Here is a 17,869-nt window from a genome sequence, read left to right as displayed (position 1 = left end):
GACAGTACCAGGAGGTGGATCTCAGTCTTCAGACTGGAGAGGTTTCAGCGGGGAGCAAGATTTGTTGCAACCCTGGTCCTGGGTGATCGCTGCCACCGCCTTGAGGGCCAGATCTCTGACATTCTGAGAGCGGAGCAGTCGCTCCATGCCTCTGCCCCTATGGTGCCACCCTTCAGATCGCCAGCGTCCCTGGACATGATGGTGGGGGAGGGGGACTTAGGGCAGGAGTCTAGTTGGCTGTCGGGGGGAGGCGGTATGGTCCATGGTGTGGTCAGTGAGGTATTCCAAGAAGTGGCGTAGGGCATCCTGGTCAAGGAAGTCCCTGGATCTGCTGTCCTTTGTGATCCATATACGGGCAGGTTCAAATAGGCCAAATTTGATGTCAAGTTTCCAAAGTTGGTCTGGAGGGCCAAGAACACCTTCCTCTTATCAATGGTCTCCCGCGAGAAGTCTGTGGCGATGCCCATTTTGTGCCCCTCAGAGACGTATGAGCCATAGGATTGGGTCATACTGAGTAGCTGTTGGGCCTGTTCATGGCAGAGGAAGCAGACCTTCTTGTCTTGCTGGGCCCATGCGGTGTGCACGTTGGATCTACGGGGGGTAATGTAAGGCCAGTAAGTGTGGGCAGTGTGCTTTTGAGGAAGTTCTTGACATATACCCCCTCTGAGCATTCATAGAAGCCGACATAGTGAACACTTGTAATGAAATGCCTCCTTGGCATGGTTACCCCCTGACCTTTTGCTGATGCCAAGTTATGATTTAAAGTGTGCTGAGACCCTGCTAACCAGGCCCCAGCACCAGTGTTCTTTCCCTAAACTGTACCTTTGCTTCCACAATTGGCACAGCCCTGGCACTCAGATGAATCCCTTGTAAATGGTAACCCTGGTACCAAGGGCCCTGATGCCAGGGAAGGTCTCTAAGGCCTGCAGCATGTCTTATGCCACCCTGGGGACCCCTCACTCAGCACATGCACACTCCCTTACAGCTTGTGTGTGCTGGTGGGGAGAAAATGACTAAGTCGCCATGGCACTCCCCTCAGAGTGCCATGCCAACCTCACACTGCCTGTGGCATAGGTGAGTCACCCCTCTAGCAGGCCTTACAGCCCTAAGGCAGGGTGCACTATACCGCAGGTGAGGGCATATGTGCATGAGCGCTAGGCCCCTACAGTGCCTAAGCAAAACCTACGACATTGTAAGTGCAGGGTAGCCATAAGAGTATATGGTCTGGGAGTTTGTCAAACATGAACTCCACAGTTCCATAATGGCTACACTAAAATCTGGGAAGTTTGGTATCATACTTCTCAGCACAATAAATGCACACTGATGTACACCCAGAGGGCATCTTAGAGATGCCCCCTGAATACCAATCTGACTTCCAGTGTTAGGCTGACCGGTTTCTGCCAGCCTGCCACAACCAGACAAGTTTCTGGCCACATGGGGAGAATGCCTCTGTCACCCTGTGGCCAGGAACAAAGCCTGTACTGGGTGGAGGTGCTTCTCACCTCCCCCTGCAGGAACTGTAACACCTGGCGGTGAGCTTCAAAGGCTCACCCCTTTGGTTACAGTGCCACAGGGCATCCCAGCTAGTGGAGATGCCCGCCCCTCCGGCCACTGCCCCCACTTTTGGCAGCAAGGCTAGAGGAGATAATGAGAAAAACAAGGAGGAGTCACCCACCAGTCAGGACAGCCCCTAAGGTGCCCTAAGCTGAGGTGACCCCTGCCTTTAGAAATCCTCCATCTTAAGTTTGGAGGATTCCCCCAATAGGATTAGGGATGTGCCCCCCTCCCCTCAGGGAGGAGGCACAAAGAGGGTGTAGCCACCCTCCAGGACAGTAGCCATTGGTTACTGCCCCCCAGACCTAAACACACCCCTAAGTTTAGTACTTAGGGGCACCCAAGAATCCAGGAAATCAGATTCCTGCAACCTGAACCAAGAAGAAGGACTGCTGACCTGAAAGCCCTGCAGAGATGACGGAGACGACAACTGCTTTGGCCCCAGCCCTACCGGCCTCTCTCCTGACTCGAAAAACTGTAACAGCAAAGCTTCCGACAGGGACCAGCGACCTCTGAAGCCTCAGAGGACTGCCCTGAACCTAAGGACCAAGAAACTCCTGTGAGCAGCGGCTCTGCTCAACAAACAGCAACAATATTGCAACTTTTCTGCAACTTCTAAAGAGCTCACTCTTCCCGCCGGAAGCGTGAGACTTCACCCTCTGCACCCGACGCCCCCGGCTCGAGATCCAGAGAACCAACACCACAGGGAGGACTCCCAGGCGACTGCAACCCGTGTGTAGCCTGAGATGACCTCCCTGGACCCCCACAGCGACGCATGCAGAAAGAATCCAGAGGCTCCCCCTGACCGCGACTGCCTGTAACAAGGGACCCGACGCCTGGACCAAGCACTGCACCCACAGCCCCCAGGACCAAAAGGAACTGAACCTCAGTGCAGGAGTTACCCTCAGGTGACCCTCTGCCTAGCCCAGTTGGTGGCTGGCCCAAGAAGCCCCCCTATGCCCTGCCTGCACCGCTAGAGTGACCCCCGGGTCCCTCCATTGTTTCCTATACAAAACCCAACGCCTGCTTTGCACACTGCACCCGGCCGCCCCTGTGCCGCTGAGGGTGTGTTTTGTGTGCCTACTTGTGTCCCCCCCAGTGCTCTACAAAACCCCCATCGTCTGCCCCCCAAGGACGATGGGTACTTACCTGCTGGCAGACTGGAACTGGAGCACCCCTGTTCTCCATGGGCGCCTATGTGTTTTAGGCACCTCTTTTACCTCTGCACCTGACTGTGTCAACACCAGGACAGTGCATGCTCTGCGGGCGACTAGAATGCAAAAACCCAGCACTCTCAAGACAACGTAATTTATGCATTGTGCTGATATGTTGTTGTTTAACCTTTTGCATTGCAGAGTTCAATCCTGAAGACTTATTTTTAACGTGCTTATAAATACTGTGCATTTGCAATGTATTGCTGCAGGCTTTCAGAGTGTGTCAGGGTGTGGTCCCTTTCCAGGGCCTTCTAGCAACTTTCCCTGCAGCATGCTTGGGTATGGTTGTGGGCTGGGCCAAGACTCTATAAAAGGGAGCCAGGCCAGCTCGACGTGCTCACTATTCAGAGGTCCCGGTGCAGAGCAGCAGCAACTTCCTGAGCTCCTGTTTCCAGTAGCCTACTTTGGTCTTCCAGGCCTCTGCCCTTCATACTACATTGGTGATCCTTAAGCAGGGCAGAAAGACGGAGGTTGGGCTGGGCCCCCGACCCCGTTATTGAGTACGCTCGAACTCTTGGGCCTTATTCTTACATGACAAACAATTTGCTTTTGCGCGTGTGAATGTGCGCTTTGGATGTTTCGTGGCATTTGCATGCTGTTACTCGAATCGGCAAGACGCGCAATTCTTTCTCCGTGTTTAATTCATGTTATTCATTGTGCGCTACCATTCCTTGACAGTTACATGGTGGCCTTCGAATCGGCAAGACGCGCAATTCGCTTTCTAGTGATTTAACCCTTGATATTCATTGTGCGCTACCATTCGTTGGTAGTTACATGGTGGCATTCGAATTGGCAAGACGCGCGATTCGCTTTCTAGTGATTTAACCCTTGATATTCATTGTGCGCTATCATTCCTTTACAGTTACATGGTGGCCTTCGAATCGACAAGACGCGCAATTCGCTTTCTAGTGATTTAACCCTTGATATTTATTGTGCGCTACCATTCCTTGGCAGTTACATGGTGGCATTCGAATCGGCAAGGCGCGCGATTCTTTCCTCGTGCTTAATTCATGTTATTCATTGTACGCTACCATCCTAAGGCATTTACATGGTAGTACTCGAGTTGACAAGTCTTGTGATTTATTCCTTGAATCTCCGTTGTGTTATTCATGGTGCACAATCCTTTCATGTTCCAACATTTTGAGAGAACAAAAAAGGTCAGAGTTCTAGATGGAATGTTGTGTGTTCCTGATATGTATTCTTAAGAGAGATTCATATGATGGTTCAGAACTTATTCAGATTGTTTCCTGATTTTCATGCAAAAGAAAGTTCTTGAATTTGAAAGTTACATTTAACCTCTCTTGATTCCCTCACAGGTATTCAGTCATCTTGAAGCCTAGTCATTTTAAGTCTATTCTTAGGTTGTTCATGTTTTCAGAATGACGATGCTTAGAGTCATAGCCTAGTACTGATTTCATGAGATGTAATTTTGATGTTGCTGTTTTTATCCTTTTGCTTCCTACAGGTCTCCTTCCCAGCTGTTCCCTTCCTAATCCCCTTTTCCCCACTTGGACTCTCTTAGACTCTGTGACAACTCTAATCAGAGTATTGGAGCTGTCTTGTGGTGGAAGTGTTGGCCCTGAGCTGCTGGTGTGGTAACTTTGGGGTTGCCTTGACCCCTCAACGGTGGGCTGCCTATGCCCAGGAACTGAGACTTGTAAGTGTCTTACTTACCTCACAAACTAACCAATACTTACCTCCCCCAGGAACTGTTGATTTTTGCACCGTCTACTTTTAAAATAGCTTATTGCCATTTTAACAAAAACTGTATATGTTATTGCTCCAATTCAAAGTTCCTAACTTGCATGTGAGGAGTACCTTGCATTTTATGTATTTAATTCAAATCTTGAACTTGTGGTTCTAAAATTAAATTAAGAAAATATATTTTCTATATAAAAACTATTGGCCTGGAGTTAAGTGTTTGAGTGTGTGTTCCTCATTTATTGCCTGTGTGTGTACAACAAATGCTTAACACTACCCTCTAATAAGCCTACTGCTCGACCACACTACCACACTACCTGGTGCGGAGCTGAGAGACAGCCTTCGAGAAAAGTAGTTGGCAGGAGTATTTGCTTGCATGTTTCCAAAGCTGAAGTTCAAGCAATCCAGTGTGGGGCCCGCAGGGTCGCAGGCATGCAGCCAGGATATCCTATGTGTTGAGGGTCTGGCAGCAACAGATTCCTCTGGGTGAGGGAGGATCTGTCCAATAGTTGGTGGACGTTCTAGGCACGGGAGTTCCAGGTTCACCTCACTCCCCTCAGGTTGTCAGGAGGGGGGGTCAGATTGATAGTGGAGGTCGTTCTGTCCTCTCGAGGAAGGGCAGCAAGGAGAACAGCCAGGTGCAGGGCTGGTGGTGGCACAAAAGGGTGCTCAAAACCTCAGAGGGGGGCTAGCAAGGGAGAATCCATTGAGGGAATCAGCCCTGGAGATGGGGCCAATGGTGGGGTCCTGGGGTCCTGTAGTCCAATGGCTTAGGGTAAAGTGAGGCCACCTAGGAGGATGGCGTTGAGGAGGATGGGGTGTTCACCCAGTTTGGGAGGTGAGAGAGAGAGGCTGCGCGTTGACCTGCCCTTTAGCTCAGTGGGCTGGTGGGGGGTGTAGAGCCTCAAGCAGGGTGGGGGACCACAGGAGCCAGGATGCTCACCTTACGGGACTGTTGTGAGGTGATAGCCTGGGTGGGCCATTGCGAGACGTGACGGTTTCCGCTTCACTTTAGGCTCCCCTGTCTGCGGCTCTCCATGGATCCCCACGAGGCCCCAATAGAACAGCAGAAGATGTGGAGGGCCTCATTGGTCTCATGTGTCTTCTGTGCCTTCCCTCTTCCCCCCTCTGCTCACTGTGCTGCCTTTATGAGAAGTGAGGGGGGGGCAGTAGTGCAGGTCGCAGTGAGCTGAACTGGGAGGCAGGCAGGCGGGTATAGGGCGTTTCCACGTGTTACAGTATATGCCTGGAGGGCAGGGAAAGATGCAGCTGTCATGTGCCTGGGTGAGCATAAATTAAGGGAGAAGAGCACCTGGGCTGGAGATGTGCCACCCCCTGGTAGGCGCACAGCGTGGGGAGCCGGTGCCTCAGTCAGGTGAGATGTAGGCGGGCAGCGGTGGTATTGTGGGCTGCTGCTTTGGGCCTGCGCCGGGATCCTGCCTCCCCCGACCCACTCACGAAGGGCAGCTGGGGCAAGGCAATGTGCATCGATGCACCCACGATCGGGATCACGCCATTGGCCTCTGCTGGGCCACCCTAGTGCAAGGAGCTTTTCAATTAAGCTGCCATCTTTGTTTATTGCCAGACCACCCCCCAACACCAATTGTTTAAACAGATATATGTGGGTAATCTCTAGGGGCGTGATGTACAACACGCATTCCCAAACCAGGATATGCATTTGGCACACTCACTGGTTTGCGAATGGATGTGTAATATGTGCAGTCACCTGTGTACTAATATGTCACACTGCAAAATGTTTATTGGCAGGTGGTAACAAATCGATCTGCTTAGTGAATAATAAATAAGGAGCACACAATTTGCAATTCCGGGTGATGGGCATTAAATGTAGGGATGGAGGGCTGCAAGGGACTGCAGATCTCTGTTGCTGCATCTGTATTCCTACACAAGAAGCATTTTTTTAAAAAGAAGCCCATGTCCAGTAAAGGAACGGATGCAGTTAAAAAAAAATTACATTTTCCTATTTGAGAAGACAATGGTTCTCTGGGCCACTGTCAACCCCTCCTTACCCCTGCGGCTGCCCAAGATTGCCCCCCTTTGTGAATCTGTTACCATCTACTTCAATGGTTTCGGGAACTTTTAAAGAGATTGCTATGGCAACTGGGCTTGCAAGCCATTCATACATATCTTTGCCGCTCGTAAATAGGAGAGGGACACCCCTCCTACCTCCTGTTTGAAATTCGGAAAGGGTCGGAAAAGTTTTTTAAAGCCTTTTATGAGTGGGAAAACTCTTTTGCAGTTGCAAACCATGTCAGTTTGTGAATTCGAGGGTCTGTGACTACAGAAGGGCTTGGTACACCGTACCTTGGATGATGTGAAATTGAGAGCAAAGCATGCTGGTCGATTTATCAAGGTATGGCTAAAGAGATTATGCCAATGACCTTTCCTCTTTGGGTTGTTTTTGTTACATGCTGGGTTAGGGGTTGCTCGTCCACTGCCCTCTAGCACTTTATTTTCAATGTTGATGGCACTGGGATGTGTCGGCGAAGGGGAGGATGAGGAAGCTATGTACACTTACCGGTTCTGATGCACCTTGACTCTTATATTTTTAGACTACATGTATTTTCGATAAACCCTTTCCCTTTTTTGAAGATTTCACCTCTTCTTTCCAAAGTTACTCTTTGGCTAAATACCTGACACTTGATTTCTTGTTACGCTACCCAGGTCAAACAGGATTACTTTAGAAGCCATCCCAGAGTCATTGGATGATCATCAAACTACATTAGAAGTCATTTTCACATCATCAGACATCATCAAGATCTTGAAGTCATCAGCAAAGCTTAGAAACTTGTGCCCGATGATTTGAGAATGACATGAAAATGAGTACCTGATGACTCCTCTAGAGGTGGTTGTTCCTGATGATTTGAGGATGACTTGAAAATTACTGTCTGATGACTTCAGAAGATGACTTTGCTCTTGATGATTTGAGGATGATTTCAAACTAGTATATGATTACTTCACAAGGATCGTTACATTCAAAAAGATGAAAGTGTTTACTAATGTTTGTGGATGATTTACTGATTATTTCAAGAGCAACTTTCATATATTTATTTCAGTTTTGTTTTAAAATGTAACCGGCTGGGTGTTTTCTGGAGTTTTACCTAATTATTGTTAAATTACTTCATGTGATATCTATTGATCAGCATCTGATATACATCAGATCACGTTTTAATTAAGTCAGAGGTTAGTATTTTTACTGGCTTTTGTTACTTATAAATCATTCTTATTTATTATAATTGTTAAAACAATTAAAATCTTAATATGTTCAAGATTTCATATTAATAACACAGAGTTTGGGGCTGTTTTACTAATAAGACTTTACTACTACCTAAAGAATCCCTTCTTAGTAACTTTGGAATAACAAAAGATTGAGGAAAAAACTAGGGGGCAGATTTAAGAAAAGTGTCTCTGCTCCTAGTGCAGTGCCGCTTTCCTTGCGCCTCTACCGCCACCATATGTGAGCTGCATTTAAAATACAACGCACCATGGCACAGGGTAGGGGGCAATAGCGTCATTGGTTTTTTACGCTATTGATGTACTGTGCATGCGTAGCGCCAACATTTTGGTGCAACTCATGCAGAGTACATAGGGGCCCATTATAAATAATGTAAGCCCTCTTTTAACACCTGCCCTAAGCAGGCGTTAAAAATGCAAAAAAAAAAATGGCAGAAGGAAATCTCTTAGATTTCCTTCTGCCATTCCTCCCCCACACCCCAACGGGGGAATGCCCCCCTTGCATACATTATGCCTGGCGCAGGCATAATGTGGCGCAACGGTTTACAAAGTGGCGCAATGCATGCATTGCACCACTTTGTAAACATAGCGCGGGAAAAATGCCACTTTAGCGATGCCTTAACGTAACAAAAATTACACTATAGTGGCGCTAGAGGCTCTTAAATATGCCCCTAGGTTTCTATGTTTGCATGCTGCATCTTGGTGTTGGTTTATGGCTCATTGTGCAATATTAGAAGTATTGCAGTTTTTACTCTACAAGTAACAAAAGTATTTCTGTGACAAAAGCAGTAACCCACTGAACAGAGCTACACACATAAAATACAAATTTGTCTTATGCATGTTTCATGTTTGCAGTTCCATGCTACTTTATGAAGAATCGAAACTGGAACTACACAAAACCCAGATCTCCCCAGCAAGCACATTTACCCTAGGAGTTGTGTTCCTAGTGTTAAGATGCCTTGATTAATGCTGGACACAAACATTTCTGCAGCATGTGCCTAAACCCTGTCAAGTGGTTTAAAGTGCAACCTGCTTGTGACCAATTAAGTAGGCCAAAACAGACTTACTGTCATGTTTGTCCTTGGTGGCAGTTATAGATGAGAATTTCACAAACTCTGCCCTTTCAGAAATAGTTTATAGTCACAGAAAGAACTAATGGTGAAGTCACACATTATTAGCTCACTGTCTGATGTGGTTGTACTGTAGGACATGTAGTCTTGGTTTTCAAGTGGCAAGTATTAAATCATAGGTACCAGCCAGCAAATTATAAAAGGACGGGCTAATGTTTCATCTGTTTTTCGGTAAAGCAGAGTAGGCAAGAAATGCACACCGATTCGTAATCGGAATTATTTGCATTGTGCAAGCACAAAACGAAAAAAGATAATGGTCACACCATTTTTTCACACATAATATAGAATTAAAATTGTGGCACTGTCTATTGCTGGAAGAAAGCCCTGTAAACTAACGCTTCATTTAGATGCATTATATTATTTTTAACCCAAGTTCTTTCCCGTCCCCAATGCTGTGATAAAGACCAGTAGAAAGTAGGCGATGCTGGCCCCTGGTTTAAGGGCTCCTCAGCCGCTCAGAGCTCTTTAATGCCCACTGTGCTTCATGAATAGATCGAAGCGGTGCATCTGGGAACGCCCTAAAACAATTAACTTCTATTCAAGCTTTGTTGTAAAAAGAGAGGGTATTGTAACCATGCAGAGGCCCGGAGTCAGTTCAACATCCTGTGGTTGTGGGCAAATCACTGTCTCCTGCTCTTTAACTATAAAAATAAAATCCGACCTTGTGTAAAGTAATTCTGGGGCTCATGCAAACCACTCGAATCATGCTCTCGGACGAAGTTTGCACGCGTAACACTAGAAGAAACAAAATGCTTTGTAGGTCACCACACGCACTTCCGGTGTTGCCGGAAGCTACGTCACTTTACTGTGCAGTTTGGAAAAAACACGATGGTGAGAAAGTGGTCGAGGTCTATGCAAAAAGGAGACTACGGCATTTTCCCCGCTCTGGATGGCTGCATTTGCGATCTGCAAGTCTTTTCTGGCCACGGAGACAGATTTATTCAGAAGCTAGTGATTGGAATGCAGGTAGCAGGTATGGAGCGGGGCATTTCTTTCTCGCAGTTTGGAGGTTCGTATCACACTAGTCAGATGTGCCCATTAAGAAAAAAACGTCTGTTTGTGTGTTTCTCAGCTATCTCGGCTTTCTGAAATGTCCTGTTAAAGATTTATGTTTGTCACGATTGTGTGACTCTTGTTGCTCAGTTTATTTGCAGCGCCTTTTTGGGCTTGGATATTAAATAGCTGACTTAGCGAAATGCACTGGGGAAATAAATAAAAAAATGCATAAATTATCGTTTTTTCTCGTTTTAGTTAGCTTTTTTTTAAACACATTTCTCTACTTCATTTTTTGGTGTGCTTCAGGGAATGTATTTTAATGGTGATTGGGGAGAGAATTATGTGGAGTTCTGGTCAGAGCTGTCCGCTTTGAAACTGGCGAACCAGGTTCCAGTCCTGTTGTCTGCTCAACATCCTGTGATTATGGGCAAATCACATAATCTGCCCATGCATAAAACAGAAATGAATGTGACCTTCTGTATTTTAACTAATGCTTGTGTAAACCACTCCATTTCTTTCGGGTCGAGTTTGCTCTATGTGAAACTGCTTACAAATATTTGTAGCTATTGGGAAAGTTACCATGTTTTTTTCTGCTTCTATAATTCTTGGCAGCTTTTGTTTTCCAAAATATACTGTAAGCCCTTTGTATCATCATTATGCAAGGATTTTTAAATATAAAGGTTCCAAATTCCATCTAGAATGGGTAGGTGAAAGTCAGAATTGGCAGAGTACAAACCCTAATTTGAATGTTTCACAAGGCTATTTACAGCAGGCACATTAACATACAGTGTTCTTATTGACAGAGTTTCTAATACTATTTGACATTAAACCTATACAGTGTAAGATAGTTCAGTGACTTAAGGCCCATAGCTCTGGGTACACTTTGAAACCTGGTGAGGTGAACTCTGCCTTTTATCTTTCCAGTGTACTGAACTGCATAACAGTTTTACTGGATGAAAATGTACATGTATGTCAGATAAATAGACATGTATTAGGATAAGTGCAATGAGCACCCATCCAGTCTCTGCACCACATGACCTTCCTCAACCTATGTTCCCTGCTCTAGTGAGCCTCTATTCAAGGTCCCACCCACAATACAGAAAAGCTCAATTTAACAATTGCTTGTAACCATCTGCAGAAAAGCCCCCATAGCAATGCTCTGTGGTGCTTGAAAAGGACAGTGAAGCATGTGTCAGTGATAGGATACATTGTTCCCTTGCCGCTATACTGGAATGGAGAGCATTTTGATCTGGATGCCATGGCAAGTAACTTTAAAAAAAAATCCACAGTTTTCCCATTAAGGTAATCCAAGGAAAACCCTGGAAGTGGTGGAGGATTAAAAGGGAAGGTGCCCCAACTGAGAACTACTATAGTGTATATTTAGATTGGGTTCTCTGCAGCAAGACCAACTCACAATCCTTACATCCCCATTCCATTAGGTGCTACAAAGCCAGAGTCCCCCTCACCATCTTCACCCTCAAACCAGATGATACTGACCTAGCTTCCCTATTAGAACTTCTCCCAGCACCACAGCAAATGTATGCCTAGGCCTTACCAAAATTGTCATTACACTTGGGGAATTTCAATTTATGCAAAATAATGTGAATTTCACAGTGCTAAAGTGTGGGCAATTCTGTTCTGTATGAGACTGGTACAAGCAGAAAATAACTTGCAGGAGATATTTTCTCCACAACCTAGACCCCTCATCTGCCTGTATCTCACAAGACGTTGGTTCATGGGATATGTCCTGTTGTTCAACTTTTGCATATGTGGCAGTAAAATTTTGCTTCACATACTTTTGTTCTCTAGACCCAGTACATGTTTGTAAAAGGGGGGTGGGGGGTGCAACAATCAAGAGCCACTCACCAGGGGATCCAGCTGCTCAGCCCCTACCTGAAAAGGCTTCCTCAAATTTCTTTAAAAAAGAGGTCCAAATACATATTGGCAGATGGGCGTTGCTGACAAGCCTTGGGCCCATCCACAAAACCCTGGCTAGGTTCCCCTCCCTTCTACCCTGCATGCCAAAAGAAACATCCATCTCACCCACTATTTTCACTGTTCTTCTCTATCCCATTTCCTATCCCTCCTCCAACTATATCGTCTGCCGCCAGTTCTGTCTTTGCTCTTACCCTACGTTTAGATAGTATATAGAGGTACAATTAAATAAATATTCAAGGCCAAAGAAACCTGACAGAACCATCTAGACTCCCTGTCTGCCTCTATCTCTCAAACACTACTTATTCTTTAATCCTGTCTTTTTTTCTGGTAACTTTTGAAGGTGGTGGGGTTGGAAGGGTGTGGAGGCTTCTACATAGAAAGTTCTGATACCAAATATTGAGTTTAAATGGATGACTCAAAAAAATATTTGTGGATGCTGATTCATACTGTCCTTCAGCTGCTAGCATTCTTATTTACTTCATTCTTTCTGATGCTCCTATCAGAAAATGTTGGCAAACCTTTACACAGGAGTGTAACACACCTACATTTTTCATATAACATAGTCTCTCACCTCTGCAACATCCAGCTGCCCATGCTCACTGATGGCCACCTGCTAATGCTCTCTCATGCTTGCTGCTTCCCACACTCTTCTGTTTGAAACCCTCCCTCAAGCTGTGTCACTCACTCCCAGTTGCCGCCTCCTGCAGTCTGCCCAAAGGACTCCCGCCCACTTCTCCCAGGAGTACTGACCGGGGAACTGCAGCTGCCTGTGTGAGGGAGAAGCAAAACTGCCTTGAGCACCATTTGGCGTCAGGACAGCAGTAGAGGGTAAGTTAGAAAAACATTTGATGTTCTGTGAGTGCGTGGGTGGGAAGTGTTGCGCCTATTGCTCACACTGGTGACATGCGGACCCTCATATAACAGCAGTATTCCTTGGCAACTAGGCATCCCTTGCATGATACCCAATCTTTGCATATGCAGGCAGCACTGTGCTTTGACAAACATTCTAGATTCCCTGCAAAACGAAATCCATATTGGAGTACATTTTTGACATGGCTACTGTGTATTTCTGGCACTAATTCACAATTTTTTTTTCTCACTATTACACAGGACGCTTATGAATGTCAAATAGCCATTCAGAAATGAAACTTTTTTTTCTTTTTCAAAGCATGTATATATGACGGCATGTATAATAATGCTTTCTATTGGTATCTTCAGGTTGAGATGCAGCAGGTGGTGAAGGTTTTATTGGGCCCTATTCATTTTCAAAGATTGTGTGCTGAGACTAGTATTGGGCAATGATCAACTGAAAATTGATTCTTCATTTGGTAAGATATTTCAGTTAACTTAATTACCGTTCTGATAATGAACATTCAGGTCAAAGCTGCAAATTGTTTGTGTAAAAACAGTAATGAACATTACAATTTGTTTTCAGCGATAAAACCTTTAGGCTTAAGTGGTCCCCTAGCAGCTCACATTATTACAGGAGTGTTCTTTTAATGATGTTTTGTATTGTCTTTCCACTCCTTCAGTCACTTCTACCCAGATAGGCAAGCCATACAGGGCTTAAACCAGAACTCTTGGTGACAGCACAGAGCACACAGTGCATCCAGCTCTACTTTGGACTTTCTTTGGTGGTCTAAACACTTATTTGTAGGCCATCATTGTAGGAAGCTGGCCTGGTGAGTGTTGAGTATCTATGGTATTATCACCTTATACCAGGTATTCCCTATTATTGCATTGTAGCCAGTGTCTAGGAAGCCAGGCTCTGTAGAGGTAGCTGTGGATGAGCAGCCATGGCTTATCTAGGAGACATGCAAATCTTATGCAGTACTACTTATAGTCACACATCACTTACACACATGAAAGAACCACACAGTGTTACAAAAATAAAGGTATTTTGTATTAGTGACGATAATACTAAAATGCTAGATAGGCAATACTTCAATAGCAGGTAAGTAAACGCACTATTATATATACAGTAGCAATCAGAAATTGGTATAAAGAACTATAGAAATCAGTGAAAAGCAATAGAGAATACTGAAGGCCGGGGGGGGGGGGGGAGGTTCCCAAACCATATACGAAGAAAGTGGAATGCAAAAGTCGGGCCCACCCAAAGAAGTGGAATTGGTAGAGGTGAGCTGGAGGAACTAGGAAACCCCAAAGGTAAGTACCAGAGTGCCCGCCAGCAACCAGGAGAAAAGAGGGAAGTGACTGCTTTTTCCCCCAACCCACCAAAAGGACTTCAGAGAAGGATATTGCAAGACCCAGACAAGACTGCAAGAAACGAGGTGGATCCTGGAAGAGGAAGACCTGGAAAAGAAGAGGACCAAGTCCAGTTCACGTTGGAGTGTCCGGTCATGGCAGGAGCCACTACCCACCCTAGTATGGATGCAAGATCTGGTCGATGGTGAGACAAAAATGGTCAGCAATGCAGCACTGGAGCAGCTGAAGAGTTCCTGAGTAATGCAGTCGATGTCCCACGCTGGATGAAGAATTAGTTGGTCTGTAGTGTGGAGAAACCACCAACAAGCCTTGGCAAAGGCAAATGTCGCGAATGAAGAAAAGTGGAGCGCCGGGACCCAGCAAGGTCCAAGGGGACTAAACCCATGAAAGGAAGCCCCGGGTCACCCTTAGCTACCACAAGAGCCAGAAGAAGAGGAGGCAGCCCCCACAGATGACCCACGGGCAGTAAGCACATGTGTCACGGTGAAGCCCACGCAGCAGACTTGGAAATGAGTTCCCCGTCGCTGGAGAAGCACGCAGAGAGCTGTGTGTCACAGGGAGGAGTGCTGGGGGCTGGGGCTACACGAAGCCAGAAGATCCCTTGGAGGAGATGCCAACATGGTTTGGTAGCAGCAAGAGACGTGGTGCATGGGAGTACTGTCCTGCGTGGAGAGGGAAGAGCCTACCATCTCCAAAGTTGGACAGCTGGCAGAGAGGATCAAGGGGACCACTCCAGATCACCACCCGAGATGCAGTTTCCACGCACCTCAGGGTGAGAGGAGACCCATGCAGGCGGTGGATGTTGCAGTTCCCTCCAAGGGAGATTCCTTCTTGCGCAGACTGAAGACTTGTCACCCTCAGAGTATTCACAGCCGGGGAAATGTTGCAGGTGCTTGAAGGAGCCGGAGAAACAATGTTGCAGAACAGAGTTGTCACTGTAGCTGTAGATTGTAGGTTCCTTTTGAGTACAGTTGTGGTTCCAGTGGCCAGAAGTCAAAGTAAACATTGCAGAGGAGTCCTCCTGGTGTCTTGCACGTCGAATCTGGGGACCCACCCAAGAGGGAGACCCTAAATAGCCCTGAAAGGTGGATTGGTCACCTAGCAGGGTGACCACCTTTCAGGAGGGTGGCTGTGAAATCAGCTGCCTGACCTCACCACTCAGATGCTCCCAGAGGCCTCTACCCACCTTGGAGTCAACGTGGCACAATCAAGTGGACACCTGGAGGAGGTCTGGGCACCATCCCTGTGTTGGTGATGGACAGTGGAGTGGTCACTCCCATTTCCATTGTCCAGTTTTGTGCCAGAGGAGGGGCTGGAGGTCCCTGAACTGGTGCAGACTGGTTTATGGAAGAAGGTCACCAAATGTGCCCTTCAAAGCATACCAGTGACTTGGGGAGGCTACCCCTCCCAAGCCATGCAACACCTATTTCCAAAGGGAGAGGGTGCTGCTGCCGTCTCCCAAAGGAAAATTCTTTGTTCTGCCTTCCTGCGCTTGAGCTGATCAAGCAGAAGGAGGGCAGAAACCTGTCTGTAGGATGGACTGAATACTGTTAGGAGCAATGCTGGGAGTCCTCTAAGGAGCCCCTAAAGTGCATGGAATCATACATTCAATACTGGCAACAGTATTTGGGTATGATTCTGACATGTTTGATACGGAAGTGAAAGGGTGCATGCACCTTTTCATGCAGCCTGCAAAAGCAGGCCTGTAGACACATTCTACATGGGTTCCAATGGGCGGCATAATAGATGCTGCAGCCCATGGTCAACACCTGATTCCCCAATGCCCTGGGTACCATATACTAGGGACTTATGAGGGGGCACCAGTATGCCAAATGTGGGAGGTTTGTAGTCCAAACAACTAAATTTAAAGGGAGAGAGTCACTGGCGTCCTGGTTAGCAGGATCCCAGTGCACACAGTCAAAACATGCTGACCACAGGCAAAAAGTGGGGGTAACGTACAAAAAAGGGGTACTTTCCTACAGTCATGTACTGGTCACTATGGAAATCTCTTAACTCATTTTTTAGGTCAAGCATAGCAGCGCACAATTGCTGCTTTTCCGACGTGTTTGTATGTATCTGGGCTTTTAACCACACCCATCACTATCTCTCGTTCATGGGCTTGCCTTTCAAAAATCCTTTGTTTTTCTTTGGTAAATGCTTTACGTTTGTCCCTCCTTGGGGCTTTTTTGTTACCACCTTGGCCATCAACCCTGTTACATGGATAATTGCTCTTTCGGTGATCACTTTGACTGCAAGCTAACTTCTTTTTCCTTTTGTTTTTCTCCTTCGCACTCAAGCTCAGGACGGCTGTGGCAGTTTGAATTGGCTTGCTTATGTGAACTCTTTTACTTTTTTTTTTTCAGTTTGTGTGGCAAGAAAAGCCCAGTTCGAAATTTACAATACTAACAGCTTGAAGTCGAACAAACATGAGACCCATTGCATTGCAAATGCTTGTTTCTTTTCAGATGGACATGCTGCAAGCATAGTTCAATGGTGCTCCCTCCAATATCCATCGAGAGGGCAGCATATGTTGGCCCCAAGATGGTTACTCCCTGTTTGCACAGGCAACATCTAGTGACTCACCGTGTCTGGTAATTGGAGGACAGACTTGCTACTTTCAATCTTTGTACATCTGTGATTTATCCTGTATGTTAGAGGGGCAATGTGTAAAGACACTATGCTGTCAAACTATAGTGTTAATGTATGGCAGAGATTGAAACTGCATATTCCCTTGTCTGTTGAGGGGGGAAAAAAGGATTTTCTATCATTATGTTATGTTGTAACTCTGGGACTGATATTCTGAATCTTACTTGCCCCATTGCTCGTACAGTCCAGAAAGGGACACTTTTTTTCTTCACCTTCGATCTAACAATGTCCTAGTTTCACACATGCACTTTTGAAGCAAGCACCATAAGCAAAGCAGGGTTAAAAACATCTCTTAAGGCACCCTTTATGCTGGAGGGGGATCCAGTAATTTATGAAAGCAGCCAGTATAGAAGAAAACCTAAAGTAACTTGGTTGAAGAAAGGATACTAATATATGCTTTTGTTATCTTTTTTAGAATGTTATGACACATCCGTGCAAGCTGGCTACCTCTCAACAACTGACCTATGAGGAGGAATCTTGCCATAATGATCTGCAATTGCAAAAGAGGACAAAATACTCTGAATCTGGAAACACACAACACAGTTGCTTGTTTCGTTGACTTTTTAAAATTCTTGTTGCTTGCTTGTAATGTTGTCTTGTACAGTGTCCTATTTCTCTTTGAAGCCAAGTACGTGCTTTGGCTAAATAAAAGCTAACAATGGCAAGTCATTTCAAATCATTTTATTTCAGCCAATACATTGTTCGGTATATTGCCACAGGCCACCATATCAAAACTTAGAGTAATGTTGTTTAGCTCAAATGAAGACACTGCACAGCGAGTATGGGGTAATGTCATCAAGGCTGCTAGTAAATGCATGTTGGCAAACTTGCTGACATCTGCTTTCCTCACAAATTCATTATATATCACTCACCACTTTGTTTAAAGAAGAAACATGTTTTAAACCCAATCAGATTTCTTTTTTACAGGGACGTCATGTTTCTCCCAAGTATTTAATTTCAGATTTGTGTTTTTAAATTAGACTTCATGAATTCTGGATTGGATATATGTCATTCGGAGAATGTACTTGCGTCACAGACTCTAAAAGAAATTATCCAACCCTAAGTCGCTATTTCAACATTAAGGAGTGATCCACACGCATTAAAAAACATTTTATGGAATCATTCGGAAGTAATCCCCATTCATAACAACCTGGAGTACCCACCCATTGGATACTCTTGGTTATTACGAATAGGGAATACTTCTGATTAATT

The 17,869-nt window shown here is 45.8% G+C and overlaps 1 protein-coding gene and 1 long non-coding RNA gene across 2 annotated transcripts in view; one reads left to right on the top strand and one right to left on the bottom strand.

Moving 5' to 3' along the window:
- The window catches only part of C4_2H1orf141 (chromosome 4_2 C1orf141 homolog), a 171,705-nt gene that overhangs the window by 51,480 nt on the left and 102,356 nt on the right, over window positions 1–17,869 (bottom strand). The gene's annotated exons all lie outside the window — the stretch shown is intronic.
- Window positions 9,638–17,326, top strand: LOC138293320 (uncharacterized). The gene is made up of 4 exons (XR_011202963.1): window positions 9,638–9,824; window positions 12,458–12,613; window positions 13,004–13,113; window positions 17,073–17,326. It is a non-coding gene; the product is annotated as an uncharacterized lncRNA (long non-coding RNA).

This window comes from Pleurodeles waltl, chromosome 4_2 (genome assembly GCF_031143425.1).
Source record: "Pleurodeles waltl isolate 20211129_DDA chromosome 4_2, aPleWal1.hap1.20221129, whole genome shotgun sequence".
Taxonomy (NCBI): Eukaryota; Metazoa; Chordata; class Amphibia; order Caudata; family Salamandridae; genus Pleurodeles; species Pleurodeles waltl.
The sequence above is the reverse complement of the archived record's forward strand: the minus strand, read 5'-3'. Positions and strand labels throughout refer to the sequence as shown.